The sequence below is a fragment of the Bombina bombina genome, chromosome 7, assembly GCF_027579735.1.
Source record: "Bombina bombina isolate aBomBom1 chromosome 7, aBomBom1.pri, whole genome shotgun sequence".
Lineage (NCBI taxonomy): Eukaryota > Metazoa > Chordata > Amphibia > Anura > Bombinatoridae > Bombina > Bombina bombina.
The window spans coordinates 253,225,409-253,247,450 of NC_069505.1; the positions used below are offsets into that span (position 1 = coordinate 253,225,409).

The 22,042-nt window shown below is 39.6% G+C and overlaps 1 long non-coding RNA gene across 2 annotated transcripts in view; it reads left to right on the plus strand.

Moving 5' to 3' along the window:
• The window catches only part of LOC128666231 (uncharacterized), a 74,446-nt gene that overhangs the window by 45,828 nt on the left and 6,576 nt on the right, over window positions 1-22,042 (plus strand). For both annotated transcript variants that reach the window (XR_008403222.1, XR_008403223.1), the window contains exon 3: window positions 1,661-1,719. This is a non-coding gene — a long non-coding RNA (uncharacterized LOC128666231). The remainder of the gene's footprint in view (window positions 1-1,660; window positions 1,720-22,042) is intronic.

Here is a 22,042-nt window from a genome sequence, read left to right on the forward strand (position 1 = left end):
GTAATTTATTCAGCTTCAAACTGTCAATATGATTGTATTCATTATATGTGATCATTGTCTATACAGTACTCGGGTATATCAAAATGTGATCTGAATAGTGAGCATGTGTCCCAAAATAAAAAGTGCCACCTAAAAAGATTGTTTACTGTATATGTATGTGCAGTGTTCTCCACTGAAAATTTTGCCAGCCGCGTAGCATTATGAAGTAGCCAGGTGGGGGCAGTGTAATATTTTTTTTAATATATCATTTTCTGCAACCCAAAGCACAAATTAATTGCATAATTTAACATACATGTATTTAATAATTTGTGCAATAAAGATGGAACATTTTTAATAAATAATTTTTTAGCTTAAATTGGCTAAAATTGTATTTATATGTGTGCGTGTGTCTGTGTTTTTATGTGTGTTTTATATGTATGTTTTTTTGTTAGAATTATTATTTTTTTTTTTTCTAACAAATATTTTCTGAAGAATGAGTGTTTTTTATTTTCCTGAAAAGTTAAAATAAATTAATCTTTTAACCTATTGGTGTTAGTTTAAAAAAAATAATAATTAAAAAAAAAATATATATATATATATAGATAGATCTATCTATCTTTTCCAGCACCCTACACAACAAACACTATTTTTATACCATTTTCCGGTTTAATATAAAATGTGTTCGCACATGGCCTAGTGAACAATGGTGACTTTTGTTGTGTTTAAATACAATGATTTAAATTGATGGACACATAGTAAGGAGTTGAGATAATAAAGAAATCAGTAGCCATTGCTGTGACAGATTGCTATGTGTATGGTGCTGTTGCTGCTTTGCTCAGTGTGTGACGTACATTGACTCATTGGAGTGATCTAGCATCAGCCAGCTCTCCTGAAAGCTCTCCAGACGGTAGGCTTGTATTTTTTTAATTTATATATATATATATATATATATATATATATATATTTATTTTTTTTATGACTCAGCTGGTAAAAATTTCCTGTTAAAGGCAAGAAAAAGCCAACTGAATTTTTGGATAGCATTTTTTTTTCCTGCTGAATATTTCTCGGCCTCGACCGGAGCTTGTGATCTATGAAGGCCCTGTGCCAGCGGCTTTAAGCGGCTTCAGATTTTTGTCCCAATGCCATCTTGTTTCAGTTTTATCTGTGTTTTGGGCATTTTGGACCAACTGCTTGTACCCATCTGTGTGCTGGAATACTTTATTAATGCATTAGATTAGGTTCTGATGATAGGCATACAGGCTAGTGAAAGCAAGTCTGGGATATATGCCAAGCGTTGGCAGAATACTAAATGAGCGATTCAGTAAAATGCATTGTCAATAGACGCTATCTTTATTAAAGAAGATACTTTGAGTTAAAAGCAGGTAGTGCAGTAACGGATTTGGTCAGTAATTTTGTTTATTTTTCTGAAATGTTTTCTGCTTATGAAATTACGTCATTCTCCTTTGTAATAATATTGACCACAGGGTGTTTATTTTTTTGTTTGTTAGTGCATTAACATTCATTAGAAACCTCTGCTGTCTATGAAGGCTTTGTTTAGAGCTACTGTCCTTATACAGTTATACGGAGGACATTTGATTTAAAATATACATATATATATATTATGGCTTTTATTTTTTAAGACCATATATACATTTTAATTTTACATTTTTTTTATTTCTAGGAACAGCCATTCTAATTGTGGAGGCTTCAGTTTTTTTTCTATAGTGGCAAGTTTATAATGTAAGTATACTTGTATATGCATGATATATTCTATTGTATGTTTCATTTACAGACATTTTAATATTTTAATATAACTTGTATGTATTTGTGCAATTTTACAGCTATCCTGCATATAGTTTATGTAAAATTACTTTTTATCTGAAGAGCATAGCAATTGCATTTTAAATACTGCATAGATATTCTCATTTCAAGCAAAACATATTGTCAAATGTTGTTGTTTGCTCAATGGGAAAAATGTATCCAAGAGGAGATAAATGGCATTTGATTTCATGGTTGCTTGAGTGACATAAGCTGAAGCCCTGGCATGCTGAGAAGAAGACTGCCTCTTGCATTCATTTGAAAGGTTTTTCAGATTGAACCAATGTAAGATGCCGCTTGGACTTGCATATTTTATACATTTATTAACGGTAGATAATTTGCAAGGAGGAACCATGGCATGTGCATGTTTTAAGCTTTACTAATTAAATGTATTTTAACATTAACATGAATGTTACAGATGGAGATTTCTATATGGTATCACATGATGGTTTCTCTTTCCTGCTCTGAAGAAGACCCCTGTACTGTGGGATGAGGTAGTAGGTTGTTTAGTTTTAGGGTCACACCCATTGATGGGAGATAACTATACAATCTACTGTCTTTCCTAAAGTTTCAGGAAGTCATCAACATGGTTTGTACAGATCTTCGGCTCTATAAACCCTTCAGTGACTAATGCAATATTTTGTGTTGTTTATTTGATTTGCAAATTGTTTTCCTCTTGTAATTCTTCCAATTTAAAGGGACATGCAGCTTGTGTAGATTAAAATGTAGAGAATGTTTATTTCACAAAGATAGCTTTAAAAATCCCCAGGATTCCATGTTTTTTTTATTAAAAAAAAAAGTCGACCTATTCAGTTGTGTACATTCTGTGGTCAGGTGATTGACAGCTCCCTAACATCATGGAACGGTTTGCAGATCCTTATCCTCGCTTCATCCTATATGAGATAATTTCCCAAATCCTGGTTGGTTCTTCAGTATTCTGATGACTCACAAGTTTTTAATACTTGTCATCAGTAGTCATTTTATTGTGCACAATTCACCAAAAGAAGCCAATAATTGGCTGCTCTTACACACCTGTATCTTACCTTAACATAAAATAAATTAAAGGCCTCTTTTAATTTAGATATATAAATAAATATATATCTCTATCTAAATGTAATTGAACAATTTTTAACGTTCCAGACTTTGCATTTAAAACATTTAGGAACTCTGAACCCTCTTCTGTTTTACTATAATAAGCTGTATATGTTGTTTGCTCATTTAAAGGGACAGTAAACAATGATTTTGCATGCATATATAGTAAAAACATAATTTATGCTTACCAGATAAATTCCTTTACTTTCGGGTAGGGAGAGTCCATGGCTTCATTCCTTACTGTTGGGAAATACAACACCTGGCCACCAGGAGGAGGCAAAGACACTCAAGTCATTCTGCTGAGGGAACAAGGAAAAATAGGAGAAACATTAAGGTATAAATGATGCCACAAGAATAAAATAAATAATAGAGGACCGTCCATAGACAAGAAAAAATGTGCAGGGGCCGTGGACTCTCCCTATCCGGAAGGAAAGGAATTTATCTGGTAAGCAGAAATGATGTTTTCCTTCCTAAGATAGGGAGAGTCCACGGCTTTATTCCTTACAGTTGGGAAAACTATACCCAAACTCCAGAGGACACTGAATAACGGGAGGGAACTAAAAGGAAGAAGCGGACCCTATTCTGAGGGCACCACAGCCTGCAAAACTTTTCTCCCAAAGGCTGCTTCAGCCAAAGCAAAAACATCAAACTTGTAAAAATTTTAAAAAGTATGTAAGGAGGACCAGGTAGCCGCCTTACAAATCTGATCTATAGAGGCCTCGTTCTTAAAGGCCCAAGAGGAAGCCACTGCTCTAGTGGAATGAGCCGTTATCCTCTCAGGAGGACAATGTCCCGCTGTCTTGTAAGCTAAGCGGATGACACTCCTTAACCAAAAAGATAGGGAAGCCGAACTAGCTTTCTGCCCCTTACGCTTCCCAGAATAGACAACAAAGAGGAAGATTGTCTAAACTCCTTAGTAGCCTGAAGATAGAACTTCAAGGCGCGAACCACATCCAAATTGTGAATCAAGTGTTCCTTCGATGAAGAAGTATTAGGACACAAGGAAGGCACCACAGTCTCCTGATTTATGTTGCGATCTGACACAACCTTAGGAAGAAATCCTTATTTAGTACGTAAAACTGCCTTCTCTGCCTGAAAAAAACAGATAAGGGGGCTCACATTGCAAAGCAGAGATCACAGAAACTCTGCACGCAGAGGCAATAGCCACTAAAAAGAGAAACTTCCAAGATAACAATTTAATGTCAACGGAATGCAGAGGCTCAAACGAAACCTGTTGCAAAACTCGAAGAACAAGATTTAGGCTCTAAAGAAGAGCCCCAGATATAAACACAGGTCTGATCCAAATCGGAGGCTTAACAAAGGACTGCACGTCTGGAAGGTCAGCCAGTCTCTTGTGCAATAAAACCGACAGGGACAAAATCTGTCCCCTCAGGGAAGTAGCAGAAAGGCCCTTCTCCAGCCCATCCTGGACAAAAAGATAAGATCCTGGCAACCTTAACTCTGTGCCAGGAAAAACCACGCTCTTCACAATGTAGGTCCTCCACACCTTGTGGTAGATACGCCAAGTAACTGATTACGAGCTTCAATGACACTCTCAGAGAAACCTCTCTAAGACTAAGCGTTCAATCTCCCCGCAGTCAGCCTCAGAGAATCTAGATTTTGATGAACAAATGAACCTTGCATCAGCAGGTCTCTGCAACAAGGTAACTTCCACGGAGGAGAGGACATCCCCACTAGATCCGCGAACCACGTCCTTTGCGACCACGTTGGATCAATTAGGATTACTAATACCTGCTCCTGCTTGATATGGGCCACCACTCGAGGAAGAAGCGGTAATGGAAGAAAAAGATATGAGTTTGAACCTCCAGCGCACTGCTAGTGCATCTATTAGATCCGCTTGGGGTTCCCTCGACCCGTACCTGGGTAGCTTGGTATTGAGAAGGGACGCTATGAGATCTATTTCCGGCGTCCCCCACTTGCTGCATATCTCTGCAAACACATCGGCATGGAGAGACCATTCCCCTGGATTGAAGGATTGCCTGCTGAGAAAATCCGCCTCCCAACTTGTCAAGCCGATCTTAGCTTATACATTGATGTATTAATGTTTCTATCTAACGCTGTAGCCAGATTCTCGATACTTTCGTACAGTAGGAGGGTAATATGACGTAATTGATGTGTGGCAACTATTGACCTTGCATGATTGGCCAAAAGAGTCAAAACATCATAGTAGAGGGCGAGGTTTAAACGGACCCAAATATAAAATAATGGTAAATATAAAATAGCCGGTGTAATACAATGATACAACACTCGTTTAGCACAAAAGTGATATGGGCATTATTGGAAATAATATTATTATATAGGAATCAGTGATGTTTAAGTACGTATTGTGTCGAAAAGTTGCGAGAGATTGTGTAACCCCTAAGAGGGTGTATGAAATTGGTGACAAAAGAAGTACCTGACTAATAATATTAAAGGTCAGGTGAAGAGGTGTAGTAACGTTTAAGGAGCATAACTAATGGTGATATGGTGGCGAGACAGGATACATGATTGGCCTAGAGATCAATCATCACAGTTGTGGGAGGATTAGATGTGCTACGGGGAACTGCATGTGGAGTGGATAATGTAGCAAGGGTAGTAATCTCAAGGGATGCCAAGTCCTGAGAGGTAGATGGCTCAGAGGGACTAAGAGCCTTAGCAGGCTTGTCTCCCTTCTTAGACTTTATAACGGTGTTAAGGCATGTGGAACATAATTGAGTGGGCGGGGAAACCACGGCCTCCTCAATATAAACGGGTATGATTTAGTAAAGGAGGAGTACCTTCTAACATGTCAGAGTCCTCAATAGCTCCGGTTATACCCACAGAAGGACACAAATAAAAGCATTTTCCATTATAGAAATCTGCACCTTTATACTCCCAATGGCTGGGGCACTCACCACTTCCTAGACCCAGACAGTTTACAGAGGAAACGCTCTCCTCAGGTTCAAGTTTCAGCCAGAATGGAGGAAATGAACATAGACCACACCCGGTCACATGCAAGACAGTACTTCCCTTGTTATTACAAGTACAGCAAGTAATTGGAGCTGTGCAATACTTTCAAAAACAAAAGTGAAACTTTAAAGTTAATCCTGTTTGTTCCAGCCAAAAACAGTCTATCAGCCCGGGGAAAAAAAAAATCATACAAAGCAGCATGTAAATAATACACTGATTAATTAACCCCAACTGTTCAATAAACCCCCTTCAGAGAATATTAACCCTGGATCCTATCAAGGTATAAAGGAGCCACACTGTGACGCTGTTATAGCGTTTTATGTGTAAAAATTGAAATGATCTTACCTCCAGGATCCATGCTGTGGAACAGAACACAGCCTCTCAAGTGTTGACAGTCTTTTAGCAGTGCTCCTGACATGGACTTGAGTGAGAAAGCAGACAGTACAACTCATCAACACTGATTACTTAGGAGCTGTTAGCAGTAGTCTGGATGGTTTCGCAGAAAAACTTTCCCTGCATCTCCAGACTCTAACTTTCATCAATATTCTCACTGAGAGGTTGACATGACTACTTAAAACTCTAGTCCTATCTCGAAGGGAATCTTCTGACACTTCTCTGCCACCTCCTAACGTGACGAAAGGCAAAGAATGACTGGGGTAATGAGGAAGTGGGAGGGATATTTAAGCCTTTGTTTGCCTCCTCCTGGTGGCCAGGTGTTGTATTTCCCAACAGTAAGTAATAAAGCTGTGGACTCTCCCTATTTTAGGAAGGAAATATATTTAATTTTAAATGTTTTTAATTATAATGCATATATCGCAAATGCTTTGAATACCAAATAAATACCCTATAAATTTGTTTCTTATCCATACTCTGCCCAAACTCGCTGTAATTGTTTTTTTTTTTTTTTAATTACTACCTACAGTGGGCGGTTATGCTAATTCAGCATACGCCCACTCCTCTCCAAGTAAAGCGCGCTCACAGAAGATCGTCATAGCGCTGTAGCACATGTTCTGCAACTGGACAGAGAAATGTAAACAGTGGATCACAATTATAATGTTATTAGCAATCTGCTGTTTACATCAGTTGAACAAAGCGTATTTTATTATTTTTATTTACATTGCCCAAAGTACCTGTTTTATTTAGTACAATTTATATATTTCAAAGGGATGCCTGCAAAGTGATGCCGCTTGTGAAGTCTTCCTGTATTTTGGATCTTCCGCTTTTCTGAGCATGTGCATCAGCTCAGAATTGTTCTGAGAGCGCACCTTCCATGATTACAATGATGAGGTGATTAGTTAAAATGCGCAATGACTTAAAAAAAGAAAAAAACGTTCAGAAGTTGTGGGTGGCTAGATGGGGGAGCCAAATCGAACAATATAGTTTTAAATAAAATGTTTTTAAGAAAGTATTGCTCAAATGTTAACAGTTTATTGCTATAAATGAAGTATGATCTTAAGAATTATGCAAACTTGTAGGTAACATTTACTGTCCCTTTAATATCACTGGTCGTACAGATGTAGCGCTTGTTGCAGTACATTATTTTGTTTGGTTATTAAAAGCTTCACTCTTGTAACACATTGACATAGGGGCATCTGTTACTTGCATGTTTATTACATTCAGTCGCAATTATGTTAAAGGGAATCAAAATGAATGCACCTTACTTTTAACAGTTGACAAATACTTAAAGGGACAGTGTTACTATGATTTTTTTCTCTCCTTTTAATATACCCCTAATTATCTATTTTATCTGGTTGTGTATTAAACTGTTTACAAATATGTATCCCCATCTTAATTGAGCATAGAGAGGAATTAGGCAAACTCTTTTCATACTTTTTTTTTTTTTTTTTTTGAGAATCATATTGCAATGTATGTGTCTCCCTCACATTCAGAACCCGGCAGCTCTAGATAAATTGCTCTCAAGCTAATTTTTGCTTTTGTAAATTTTTTTAGAGGCACCTCACATTACTGATGAGGCTTGTAAGATAATCTTGCAAGAATGGAGAGCTTTAGATTATTGGGCCCTAAGTATCGTTCTCACTGTGTATAGAGAGATAGGCTAATGAGGTTTGCTCTCCCTGGAAGTTCTGACAATTTGATTGGGTTGTATATACCTAAGGGAGCATATATTTAAAACTTTGCATCTGGTGTAACAAATTATTTAAATCAAGTTAAAGGGATAGCAAAGTCCAAGTTAAACTTTTATGATTCAGATAGGACATGGAATTTTAAACAACTTTCTAATTTACTTTTATCATCAATTTTGCTTTGTTCTCTTGTTATTCTTAGTTGAAAGCTAGGTTCATAAGCTAAATTCTAAGCCCTTGAAGACTGCCTCTTAACTGAATGCATTTGACAGTTTTTTACAGCTAGAGGGCGTTATTTCATGTGTTTCATATAGATAACATTGTGCTCACGCACATGAAGGTATTTAAAGGGACACTGAACCCAAATTTTTTCTTTTGTGATTCAGATAGAGCATGCAATTTTTATTAAATTTTCTTCATTCTCTTCATTCTCAAAGTGTTGTCCAGAGTTCTGAACCGAATAAAAAACCTTAGATGCCTTCTTTTTCAAATAAATATAGCAAGAGAATGAAGAAAAAATTATAATAGGAGTAAATTAGAAAGTTGCTTAAAATTGCCTGCTCTATCTGAATCACGAAAGAAAAAATGTGGGTTCAGTGTCCCCTTAAGAGTTTGCACTAATTGCCTGAAATGCAAATCTGTCAAAAGATCTGAGATAAGGAGGCCGTCAGCAGAAGCTGAGATACAAGGTAATCACAGAGCTAAAAAGTATATTTCTAGAACAGTGTTCGTTATGCAAAACTGGGGAATTAGTATCAAAGGGATTATCTATTTAAACAATAACATTGTTGGTGTTTACTATCCCTTTAAGGGGATAACCGGTTTAGAGTACACTGTCCATTTAAAGGGACATGAAACACTGAGCTCCTAAATAAACATGGGCATTTTATATTGGTCAAAAGGGTTTGTAATGTGCTTTCATTATTTATTTTGCCATTTCCATTCCTTTAATTTAAAGGGACAAGAAACCCAAAACTTTTCTTTCAAGATTCATATAGAGAATACAATTTAAAAAAAGTTTCCAATTAACTTCTATTAGAAAATGTGTTTGTTCTCTTATTCTTTGTTGAAGAGATATCTAGATAGGTAGTGTGCACGTCTGAAGCACTACATGACAGGAAATACTGCTGCCATCTAGTGCTCTTGCTAATTTATAACATTGTACAACTGCTGCCATCTAGTGCTCTTGCTAATGTATAAACACTGTGCAACTGCTGCCATCTAGTGCTCTTCCTATGTATCCCACTGTACAACCAACTGCCATCTAGTGCTCTTGCTAATGTATAACATTGTGCAACTGCTGCCATCTAGTGCTCTTGCTAATGTATAACATTGTACAACTGCTGCCATCTAGTGCTCTTGCTAATGTATAACACTGTGCAACTGCTGCCATCTAGTGCTCTTCCTAATGTATAACATTGTACAACTGCTGCCATCTAGTGCTCTTGCTAATGTATAACATTGTACAACTGCTGCCATCTAGTGCTCTTGCTAATGTATAACACTGTGCAACTGCTGCCATCTAGTGCTCTTGCTAATGTATAACACTGTACAACTGCTGCCATCTAGTGCTCTTGCTAATGTATAACATTGTACAACTGCTGCCATCTAGTGCTCTTCAACTGATGCCATCTAGTGCTCTTGCTAATGTATAACATTGCACAACTGCTGCCATCTAGTGCTCTTGCTAATGTATAACATTGCACAACTGCTGCCATCTAGTGCTCTTGCTAATGTATACCATTGTACATCTGCTGCCATCTAGTGCTCTTGCTAATTTATAACATTGTACATCTGCTGCCATCTAGTGCTCTTGCTAATGTATACCATTGTACATCTGCTGCCATCTAGTGCTCTTGCTAATGTATACCATTGTACATCTGCTGCCATCTAGTGCTCTTGCTAATTTATACCATTGTACATCTGCTGCCATCTAGTGCTCTTCCTAATGTATACCACTGTACAACTGATGCCATCTAGTGCTCTTGCTAATGTATAACATTGCACAACTGCTGCCATCTAGTGCTCTTGCTAATGTATAACACTGTGCAACTGCTGCCATCTAGTGCTCTTGCTAATGTATACCATTGTACATCTGCTGCCATCTAGTGCTCTTGCTAATGTATACCATTGTACATCTGCTGCCATCTAGTGCTCTTGCTAATGTATAACACTGTGCAACTGCTGTCATCTAGTGCTCTTGCTAATGTATACCATTGTACAAATGCTGCCATCTAGTGCTCTTGCTAATGTATACCATTCTACATCTGCTGCCATCTAGTGCCTCTTACTAATATATACCATTGTACAACTACTTCCATCTAGTGCTCTTGCTTTTGTACAACATTGTTACAAAACTGCTGCCATATAGTACTGCAGATATGTGCACACTTCTGAGCTTACATCCCTGATTTTCAACCAATCATAAAATAAAGCAAATTTGATAATAAAAGTAAATTGGAAAGTTGTTTAAAATTATATGACCTAGATTTGGAGTTTGGCGTTAGCCGTGAAAACCAGCGTTAGAGGCTCCTAACGCTGGTTTTAGGCTACCGCCGGTATTTGGAGTCACTCAAAATAGGGTCTAACCGCTCACTTTTCAGCCCGCGACTTTTCCATACCGCAGATCCCCTTACGTCAATTGCGTATCCTATCTTTTCAATGGGATTTTTCTAACTCCGGTATTTAGAGTCGTTTCTGAAGTGAGCGTTAGACATCTAACGACAAAACTCCAGCCGCAAGGAAAAAAGTCAGTAGTTAAGAGCTTTCTGGGCTAACGCCGGTTTCTAAAGCTCTTAACTACTGTACTCTAAAGTACACTAACACCCATAAACTACCTATGTACCCCTAAACCGAGGTCCCCCCACATCGCCGACACTTGAATAAATTTTTTTAACCCTAATCTGCCGACCGCCACCTACGTTATCCTTATGTACCCCTAATCTGCTCCCCCTAACACTGCCGACCTCTGTATTATATTTATTAACCCCTAATCTGCCCCCCTCAACGTCGCCTCCATCTGCCTACACTTATTAACCCCTAATCTGCCGACCGCAAAGTGCCGCCACCTACGTTATCCTTATGTACCCCTAATCTGCTGCCCCTAACACCGTCGACCCCTGTATTATATTTATTAACCCTAATCTGCCCCCCTCAACGTCGCCTCCATCTGCCTACACTTATTAACCCCTAATCCGCCTCACTAACCCTATAATAAATAGTATTAACCCCTAATCTGCCCTCCCTAACATCGCCGACACCTAACTTCAATTATTAACCCCTAATCTGCCGACCGGAGCTCACCGCTATTCTAATAAATGGATTAACCCCTAAAGCTAAGTCTAACCCTAACACTAACACCCCCCCTAAATTAAATATTTTAATCTAACGAAATAAATTAACTCTTATTAAATAAATTATTCCTATTTAAATCTAAATACTTACCTGTAAAATAAATCCTAATATAGCTACAATATAAATTATAATTACATTGTAGCTATTTTAGGATTAATATTTATTTTACAGGCAACTTTGTAATTATTTTAACCATGTACAATAGCTATTAAATAGTTAATAACTATTTAATAGTTACCTAGTTAAAATAATTACAAAATTACCTGTAAAATAAATCCTAACCTAAGTTACAATTAAACCTAACACTATACTATCATTAAATTAATTAAATAAACTACCTACAATTACCTACAATTAAACCTAACACTACACTATCAATACATTAAATACAATATCTACAAATAACTACAATGAAATAAACTAACTAAAGTACAAAAAATAAAAAAGAACTAAGTTACAAAAATAAAAAAATATCTACAAACATAAGAAAAATATTACAACAATTTTAAACTAATTACACCTACTCTAAGCCCCCTAATAAAACAACAAAGCCCCCCAAAATAAAAAATGCCCTACCCCTATTCTAAATTACTAAAGTTAAAAGCTCTTTTACCTTACCAGCCCTGAACAGGGCCTTTGCGGGGCATGCCCCAAGAAGTTCAGCTCTTTTGCCTGTAAAAAAAAAACATACAATAACCCCCCCCCCAACATTACAACCCACCCACCCACATACCCCTAATCTAACCCAAACCCCCCTTAAATAAACCTAACACTAAGCCCCTGAAGATCATCCTACCTTGTCTTCACCTCACCAGGTATCACCGATCCGTCCTGGCTCCAAAATCTTCATCCAACCCAAGTGGGGGTTGGCGATCCATCATCCGGTGGCTGAAGAGGTCCCAGAAGAGGCTCCAAAGTCCTTCATCCTATCCGGGAAGAAGAGGCGATCCGGACCGGCAACCATCTTGATCCAAGCGGCATCTTCTATCTTCATCCGATGACGACCGGATGGGTCCGCGGTGGAGGTCTTCAGGATGGAGCCGGTTGTCATCGGATGAAGATAGAAGATGCCGCTTGGATCAAGATGGTTGCCGGTCCGGATCGCCTCTTCTTCCCGGATAGGATGAAGACTTTGGAGCCTCTTCTGGACCTCTTCAGCCACCCGGATGATGGATCGCCAACCCCCGCTTGGGTTGGATGAAGATTTTGGAGCCAGGACGGATCGGTGATACCTGGTGAGGTGAAGACAAGGTAGGGTGATCTTCAGGGGCTTAGTGTTAGGTTTATTTAAGCGGGGTTTGGGTTAGATTAGGGGTATGTGGGTGGTGGGTTGTAATGTTGGGGGGGGGGGTATTGTATGTTTTTTTTTACAGGCAAAAGAGCTGAACTCTTGGGGCATGCCCCGCAAAGGGCCCTGTTCAGGGCTGGTAAGGTAAAAGAGCTTTTAACTTTAGTAATTTAGAATAGGGTAGGGCATTTTTTTATTTTGGGGGGCTTTGTTGTTTTATTAGGGGGCTTAGAGTAGGTGTAATTAGTTTAAAATTGTTTGTAATATTTTTCTTATGTTGTAGATATTTTTTTATTTTTTTGTAACTTAGTTCTTTTTTATTTTTTTGTACTTTAGTTAGTTTATTTCATTGTAGTTATTTGTAGATATTGTATTTAATTAATGTATTGATAGTGTAATGTTAGGTTTTAATTGTAGGTATTTTATTTAATTAATTTAATGATAGTATAGTTGTTAGGTTTAATTGTAACTTAGGTTAGATTTATTTTACAGGTAAGTTTGTAATTATTTTAACTAGGGTAAACTATTAAATAGTTCATAACTATTTAATAGCTTTTGTACCTGGTTAAATAATTACAAAGTTGCCTGTAAAATAAATATTAATCCTAAAATAGCTACAATGTAATTATAATTTATATTGTAGCTATATTTAGGGTTTTATTTTACAGGTAATTATTTAGATTTAAATAGGAATAATTTATTTAATAAGAGTTAATTGATTTCGTTAGACTTAAAATTATATTTAAGTTAGGGGGGTTGTTAGGGTTTTAGACTTAGCTTTAGGGGTTAATCCATTTATTAGAATAGCGGTGAGCCTCCGGTCGGCAGATTAGGGGTTAATAGTAGTTAGGTGTCGGCGATGTTAGGAGGGGCAGATTAGGGGTTAATTACTATTTATTATAGGTTAGTGAGGCGGATTAGGGGGTTAATAAATATACTTTATTATAGTAGCGCTCAGGTCCGCTCGGCAGATTAGGGGTTAATAAGTGTAGGCAGATGGAGGCGACGTTGAGGGGGGCAGAAATTAGGGTGTTAATTAAATATTAATATAGGGGTCGGCGGTGTTAGGGGGGCAGCAGATTAGGGGTACATAAGGATAACGTTAGGTGGCGGGTGCTTTGCGGTCGGCAGATTAGGGGGTTAATAAGTGTAGGCAGATGGAGGCGACGTTGAGGGGGTCAGATTAGGGGTTAATAAATATAATACAGGGGTCGGGCGGTTGTTAGGGTAAGCAGATAGGGGTACTATAGGGATAATGTAAAGTAGCGGCGGTTTACGGAGCGGGCAGATTAGGGGTTAATAATAATATGCAGGGGTCAGCGATAGCGAGGGGGGCGGCAGATTAGGGATTAATAATGTGTAAGGTTAGGGGTTGTTTAGACTCGGGGGTACATGTTAGAGTGTTAAGTGCAGACGTAGGAAGGGTTACCGCTTAGCAAACAATGGGGTGCGTTAGGAGCTGAACGCCAGCTTTTCTCCTGTTAAGTGTAGTCAGTCCACGGGGTCATCCATTACTTATGGAATATATCTCTTCCTAACAGGAAACTGCAAGAGAATTACCCAGCAGAGCTGTATATAGCTCCTCACCCTCACATATCATACTCAGTCATTCCTCTTGCAGCCTAACTAAAAAGAAAGCTGTGAGAGATCTGTGGTGTTTTTTTAACTTAGTTTATTTCTACAATCAAAAGTTTGTTATTTTAAATGGCACCGGAGTGTGCTGTTTATTCTCAGGCAGCATTAGAAGAAGAATCTGCCTGGGTTTTTTTTCTATGGTCTTAGCAGACGTAACTAAGATCCACTGGCTGTTTCTCATCTGAGGAGTGAGGTAACTTCAGAGAAGGGGAATAGCATGCAGGGCTCCCCTGCAACAAATGAGGTATGTGCAGTAATTTATTTTCTGAGGAATGGAATTGACTGAGAAAATACTGCTGATACCATTGTAAAGTAAGTTCAGCCTTAAATGCAGTGGATAGCGACTGGTATCAGGCTGATGTGTGTGTGTGTGTTGTGTGTACACTGAAATGTATTTCTCTAGGGAATGGAATTGACTCTGAAAATACTGTTAATACTGAAAATAATGTATGAGCCTTAACTGCAGTAAAAACGACTGGTAGCAGGCTTATTAATAATAATACATAACTTTCAAATGTATGTTTAAAACGTTTACTGGCTTGTTTAATCGTTTTTGTGAGGTACTTGGTGATAAAACTTATTAGGGCATGATTTTTACCCACATGGCCATTTTTGTTTTCTTGCATAGAAACAGTTTCTGAGCTTCCCCCACTGTTGTAATATGAGTGGGAGGGGCCTATTTTTAGCGCTTTTTTGCGCAGTAAAAATTCAGTCACAATCTGTCTACTTCATCCTCCATGATCCAGATCGTCTCTAGAGAGCTCAGGGGTCTTCAAAATCCATGTTTGAGGGAGGTAATTCAGGCACAGCAGTCCTGTGACAGTGTATTTGACTGTGAGAAAAACGTTAATTATATAATTGTTATCCGTTTTTGGGTACTAAGGGGTTAATCATCCATTTGCTGGTGGGTGCAATCCTTTGCTAACTTAATACATTTACTGTGAAAATTTGGTTGCTATAACTATTTGGTCATTGTTATTTCAACTGTGTCAGTTTTTCTGTGCTTCTTAAAGGCACAGTAACGTTTTTTATATTGCTTGTAAATTAATTTGAAAAGTATTTCCAAGTTTTGCTAGTCTCATTGCTAGTTTGTTTAAACATGTCTGACTCAGATGAATCTCTTTGCTCACTATGTTTAAAGGCCAATGTGGAGCCCAATAGAAATTTGTGTACTAATTGCATTGATGCTACTTTAAATAAAAGTCAATCTTTACATGTAAAGAAATTATCACCAGACGACGAGGGGGAAGTTATGCCGACTAACTCTCCTCACGTGTCAGTACCTTCGCCTCCCGCTCAGGAGGTGCGTGATTTTGTGGCGCCAAGTACATCAGGGAGGCCCTTACAAATCACTTTGCAAGACATGGCTACTGTTATGACAGAAGTATTATCTAAGTTGCCAGAATTAAGAGGCAAGCGCGATAGCTCTGGGTTAAGGATAGAGCGCGCGGATGAGATGAGAGCCATGTCAGATACTGCGTCACAGTTTGCAGAACGTGAGGACGGAGAGCTTCATTCTGTGGGTGACGGATCTGATCCAGGGAGACTGGATTCAGAGATTTCCAATTTTAAATTTAAGCTAGAGAACCTCCGCACATTGCTAGGGGAGGTATTAGCGCTGCTCTGAATGATTGTAACACGGTTGCAATTCCAGAGAAATTATGTAGGTTGGATAGATACTATGCGGTACCAGTTGTGTACTGACGTATTTCCTATACCCAAAAAGGCTTACAGAGATTATTAGCAAGGAGTGGGATAGACCGGGTGTGCCTTTTACCCCTCCTCCCATATTTAGGAAAATGTTTCCTATTGACGCACCACACGAGACTATGGCAGACGGTCCCTAAGGTGGAGGGAGCAGTTTCTACTTTAGCTAAGCGTACCACTATCCCGGTGGAGGATAGTTGTGCCTTTTCAGATCCAATGGATAAAAAAATTAGAGGGTTACCTTAAGAAAATGTTTGTTCAACAAGGTTTTATTTTACAGCCCCTCGCATGCATTGCGCCCTGTCACTGCTGCGGCAGCAATTCTGGTTTGAGTCCTCTGGAAGAGGCCATTCGCTCAGCTCCATTGGATGAAATAATCAACAAGCTTAAGACACTTAAGCTAGCTAACGCATTTGTTTCTGATGCCGTTGTGCATTTAACCAAACTTACGGCTAAGAAATCCGGATTCGCCATCCAAGCGCGCAGAGCGCTATGGCTTAAATCATGGTCAGCTGACGTGACTTCTAAATCTAAATTGCTTAATATTCCTTTCAAAGGGCAGACCTTATTCGGGCCCGGCTTGTAAGAAATTATTGCTGACATTACGGGAGGTAAGGGCCATGCTCTACCTCAGGACAGGGCCAAATCAAAGGCCAAACAGTCTAATTTTCGTGCCTTTCGTAACTTCAAGGCAGGAGCAGCATCAACTTCCTCCGCTCCAAAACAGGAAGGAGCTGTTGCTCGTTACAGACAGGGCTGGAAAGTTAACCAGTCCTGGAACAGGGGCAAGCAGGCCAAGAAACCTGCTGCTGCCCCCAAAACAGCATGAAGAGAGGGCCCCCTATCGGAAACGGATCTAGTGGGGGGCAGACTTTCTCTCTTCGCCCAGGCTTGGGCAAGAGATGTCCAGGATCCTGGGCGTTGGAGATCATATCTCAGGAGATATCTCCTGGACTTCAAAACTTCTCCTCCACGGGGGAGATTTCATCTTTCAAGGTTATCAGCAAACCAAATAAAGAAAGGAGGCGTTTCTACGCTGTGTACAAGACCTCTTACTAATTGGTGGTAATCCACCCAGTTCCGCGGACGGAACACGGGCAGGGATTCTATTCAAACCTATTTGTGGTTCCCAAGAAAGAGGGAACCTTCAGGCCAATCTTGGACTTAAAAATCCTAAACAAATTTCTAAGAGTTCCATCATTCAAAATGGAAACTATTCGAACCATCCTTCCCCTGATCCAAGAGGGTCAGTACATGACCACATGTGGACCTAAAGGATGCTACCTTCAAATACCGATTCACAAGGGACCATTACCGGTATCTGAGATTTGCCTTCCTAGACAGGCATTACCAGTTTGTAGCTCTTCCCTTCGGATTAGCTACGGCTCCAAGAATCTTTACAAAAATTCTAGGATCACTTCTGGCGGTACTAAGACCGCGAGGCATAGCGGTGACTCCGTACCTAGACGACATTCTGATACAAGCGTCAAGTTTTTCAAACTGCCAAGTCTCATACAGAGATAGTTCAGGCATTTCTGAGGTTGCATGGGTGGAAGGTGAACGTGGAAAAGAGTTCTCTATTACCACTTACAAGAGTTCCCTTTCTAGGGACTCTTATAGATTCTGTAGAGATGAAAATTTACCTGACAGAGGCCAGGTTATTAAAACTTCTAATGCTTGCCGTGTCCTTCACTCCATTCCACACCCGTCAGTAGCTCAGTGCATGGAAGTAATCGGCTTAATGGTTAGCGGCAATGGACATAGTACCATTTGCGCGGCCTGCATCTCAGACCGCTGCAATTATGCATGCTAAGTCAGTGGAATGGGGATTACTCAGATTTGTCCCCTCTACTAAATCAGGATCAAGAGACAGAGATTCTCTTCTCTGATGGCTATCTCGGGTCCATCTGTCCAAGGGGTTATGTCCTTTTGCAGGCCAGATTGGACGATTGTAACAACAGATGCCAGCCTGTAGGTTGGGGTGCAGTCTGGAATTTCTGAAAGCTCAGGGATTATGGACTCAGGAGGAGAAACTCCTCCCAATAAATATTCTGGAGGTTAAGAGGCAATATTCAATGCTCTCCTAGCTTGTGCCTCAGTTAGCAACTCTGAGGTTCATCAGATTCAGTCGGACAACATCACGACCTGGCTTACATCAACCATCAAGGGGGAACCAGAAGTTCCCTAGCGATGTTGGAAGTCTCAAAGATAATTCGCTGGGCAGAGTCTCACTCTTGCCACCTGTCAGCGATCTACATCCCAGGTGTGGAGAACTGGGAGGCGGATTTTCTAAGTCGCCAGACTTTTCATCCGGGGGAGTTGGGAGCTTCATCCGGAGGTCTTTGCTCAACTGATTCGTCGTTGGGGCAAACCAGATCTGGATCTCATGGCGTCTCGTCAGAACGCCAAGCTTCCTTGTTACGGATCCAGGTCCAGGGACCCGGGGAGCGGTGCTGATAGATGCTCTGACAGCCCCTTGGGTCTTCAACATGGCTTATGTGTTTCCACCATTCCCGATGCTTCTCTCGTTTGATTGCCAAGATCAAACAGGAGAGAGCTTTGGTGATTCTGATAGCGCCTGCGTGGCCACGCAGGACCTGGTATGCAGACCTAGTGGACATGTCGTACCTGTCCACCGTGGTCTCTGCCTCTGAGACAGGACCTTCTAATTCAGGGTCCTTTCAAACATCCAAATCTAATTTCTCTGAGGCTGACTGCATGGAGATTGAACGCTTGATTCTATCAAAGCGTGGCTTCTCGGAGTCGGTTATTGATACCTTAATACAGGCTAGGAAGACCTGTTACCTAGAAAAATTTACCATAAGATATGGCGTAAATATTTACATTGGTGCGAATCCAAGAGTTACTCATGGAGTAAGGTTAGGATTCCTAGGATATTGTCCTTTCTACAAGAGGGGTTTAGAAAAGGGCTTTCTACTAGTTCGTTAAAGGGGACAGATTTCTGCTCTGTCTATTCTTCTACACAAACGTCTGGCTGAAGTTCCAGACGTTCAGGCTTTCTGTCAGGCTTTAACTAGGATTAAGCCTGTGTTTAAGTCTGTTGCCTCCGCCGTGGAGCTTAAACTTAGTTTCTTAATGTTCTTCAAGGCGTTCCATTTGAACCCCTTCATTCCATTTGATATCAAGCTGTTATCTTGGAAAGTTCTGTTTTTGATGGCTATTTCCTCGGCTCGAAGAGTCCTCTGAGTTATCTGCCTTACATTGTGATTCTCCTTATCTGATTTTTCATTCAGACAAGGTAGTCCTGCGTACTAAACCTGGGTTCTTACCTAAGGTAGTTACTAACAGGAATATCAATCAAGAGATTGTTGTTCCATCTCTGTGTCCTAACCCTTCTTCAAAGAAGGAACGACTTTTGCATAATCTGGACGTAGTCCGAGCCCTGAAATTCTGATTTGCAGGCAACTAAGGATTTTCGTCAAACTTCTTCCCTGTTTGTCGTTTACTCTGGACAGAGGAGAGGTCAAAAGGCTTCTGCTACCTCTCTCTCTTTTTGGCTTCGTAGCATAATACGCTTAGCCTATGAGACTGCTGGACAGCAGCCTCCTGAAAGGATTACAGCTCATTCTACTAGAGCTGTGGCTTCCACCTGGGCCTTTAAAAATGAGGCCTCTGTTGAACAGATTTGCAAGGCTGCGACTTGGTCTTCGCTTCTCACTTTTTCAAAATTTTACAAATTTGACACTTGTGCTTCGTCGGAGGCTATTTTTGGGAGAAAGGTACTTCAGGCAGTGGTTCCTTCTGTTTAATGTTCCTGCCTTGTCCCTCCCTTCATCCGTGTACTTTAGCTTTGGTATTGGTATTCCATAAGTAATGGATGACCCGTGGACTGACTACACTTAACAGGAGAAAACATAATTTATGCTTACCTGATAAATTCCTTTCTCCTGTAGTGTAGTCAGTCCACGGCCCGCCCTGTTTTTACGGCAGGTCTAAATTTTAATTAAACTCCAGTCACCACTGTACCCTATGGTTCCTCCTTTCTCGTCTGCTTTGGTCGAATGACTGAGTATGATATGTGAGGGGAGGAGCTATATAGCAGCTCTGCTGGGTAATTCTCTTGCAGTTTCCTGTTAGGAAGATATATATTCCATAAGTAATGGATGACCCGTGGACTGACTACACTAAAGGAGAAAGGAATTTATCAGGTAAGCATAAATTATGTTTTTTGCAGGTGTTAGGTTTTTTTCAGCTCAAACAGCCCCATTGTTTCCTATGGGGGAATCGTGCACGAGCACGTTTTTGAGGCTGGCCGCTTGCGTAAGCAACTCTGGTATCGAGAGTTGAAGCTGCGATAAAAATGCTCTACGCTCCTTTTTTGGAGCCTAACGCAGCCATTCTGTGGACTCTCAATACCAGAGTTATTTTTATGGTGCGGCCAGAAAAAAGCCGGCGTTAGTTTTTCGGGTCGTTACCGACAAAACTCCAAATCTAGCGGTATGTTAATAAAAAAGGAGTTTTATGTCCCTTTTTAACTTTAAAAATTGTGGGTTTTCCACTTCTGAGAACTGTCAAAGCTTCTGAATTCAGAATCACTTACGGCCCTCAGTGTTTGAAAATGCCAAGACATAGGTGGATTCCACTGTCCATTTGTTTATCATAGTGACTTGTGTCCTATTAAATATAATACCGATAGAATCCCTGCATTCAGAATTTTTCCAAAATCCAGACTTTAATATTTTAAAAGTAAAATTTCGAAAAAACGTAAAAATTTGTCCCCACCAGGTCCCTGTCTTGCATCTGCGTCTTTGGTTTGGTTTTTATCTAAAATGCTAACCTATGTTTACCTTTCTGATTACCTTTCTGATTACAGTACTGCACTATCTGAGTAATACAAATTATATAAAACTACCTGTATGAGCTGTATCATATTATGTCCCATACCCTCTCCAAGCTGTCTCATTTTACAGATGCAATTATTCCAAAATCCAAACTATTCTGAAATCTATTTTTTTTATCAGTTTAATAAAGGGTTTTGTTCTGATTTTGAAGGGTATTATTTCTTCTGTTAAGTGTGATCAGTCCACGGGTCATCATTACTTCTGGGATATTAACTGCTCCCCTACAGGAAGTGCAAGAGGATTCACCCAGCAGAGCTGCATATAGCTCCTCCCCTCTACGTCACTCCCAGTCATTCTCTTGCACCCAGCAACTAGATAGGTCGTGTGAGAGGACTATGGTGATTATACTTAGTTTTATATCTTCAATCAAAAGTTTGTTATTTTAAAATAGCACCGGAGTGTGTTATTACCTCTCTGGCAGAGTTTGAGGAAGAATCTACCAGAGTTTTGCTATGATTTTAGCCGGAGTAGTTAAGATCATATTGCTGTTCTCGGCCATCTGAGGAGTGAGGTAAACTTCAGATCAGGGGACAGCGGGCAGATGAATCTGCATAGAGGTATGTAGCAGTTTTTATTTTCTGACAATGGAATTGATGAGAAAATCCTGCCATACCGATATAATGTCATGTATGTATACTTTACACTTCAGTATTCTGGGAGAATGGTACTTCACTAGAATTACACTGTAAGAAGGACATAAAGCTGTTTAATAACTAGAGATTATGTTTAACGTTTTTGCTGGAATGTAAAATCGTTTTCATTTGCTGAGGTACTGAGTGAATAAATGTTTGGGCACCATTTTTCCACTTGGCAGTTGCTTAAATCTGTTTTTTCTGTCAGTTTCTGTTCTCCCTCACTGCTGTGTGTGTGGGGGAGGGGCGCTTTTACTATGCATCAAATATTTCAGTCAGCAACTCATTGTATTCCCTGCATGATCTGGTTCATCTCTACAGAGCTCAGGGGTCTTCAAAACTTATTTTGAGGGAGGTAATTTCTCTCAGCAGAGCTGTGAGAATTATAGTTTGACTGAAATAAAAACTTTTATTCTGTAATTTGTTTCCTGCTTTCAGAAATTGTTATCTTTGCTAATGGGATTAAACCTTTGCTAAAGTTGTGTTGTTTACAAGGATTGAGGCTATAACTGTTTCAATTTATTAATTTTTAACTGTCATAGATCTTCTGTGCTTCTTAAAGGCACAGTACGTTTTAATATTATTCTATTTGAATTGTATTTCCAAGTTGCAAGTTTATTTGCTAGTGTGTTAAACATGTCT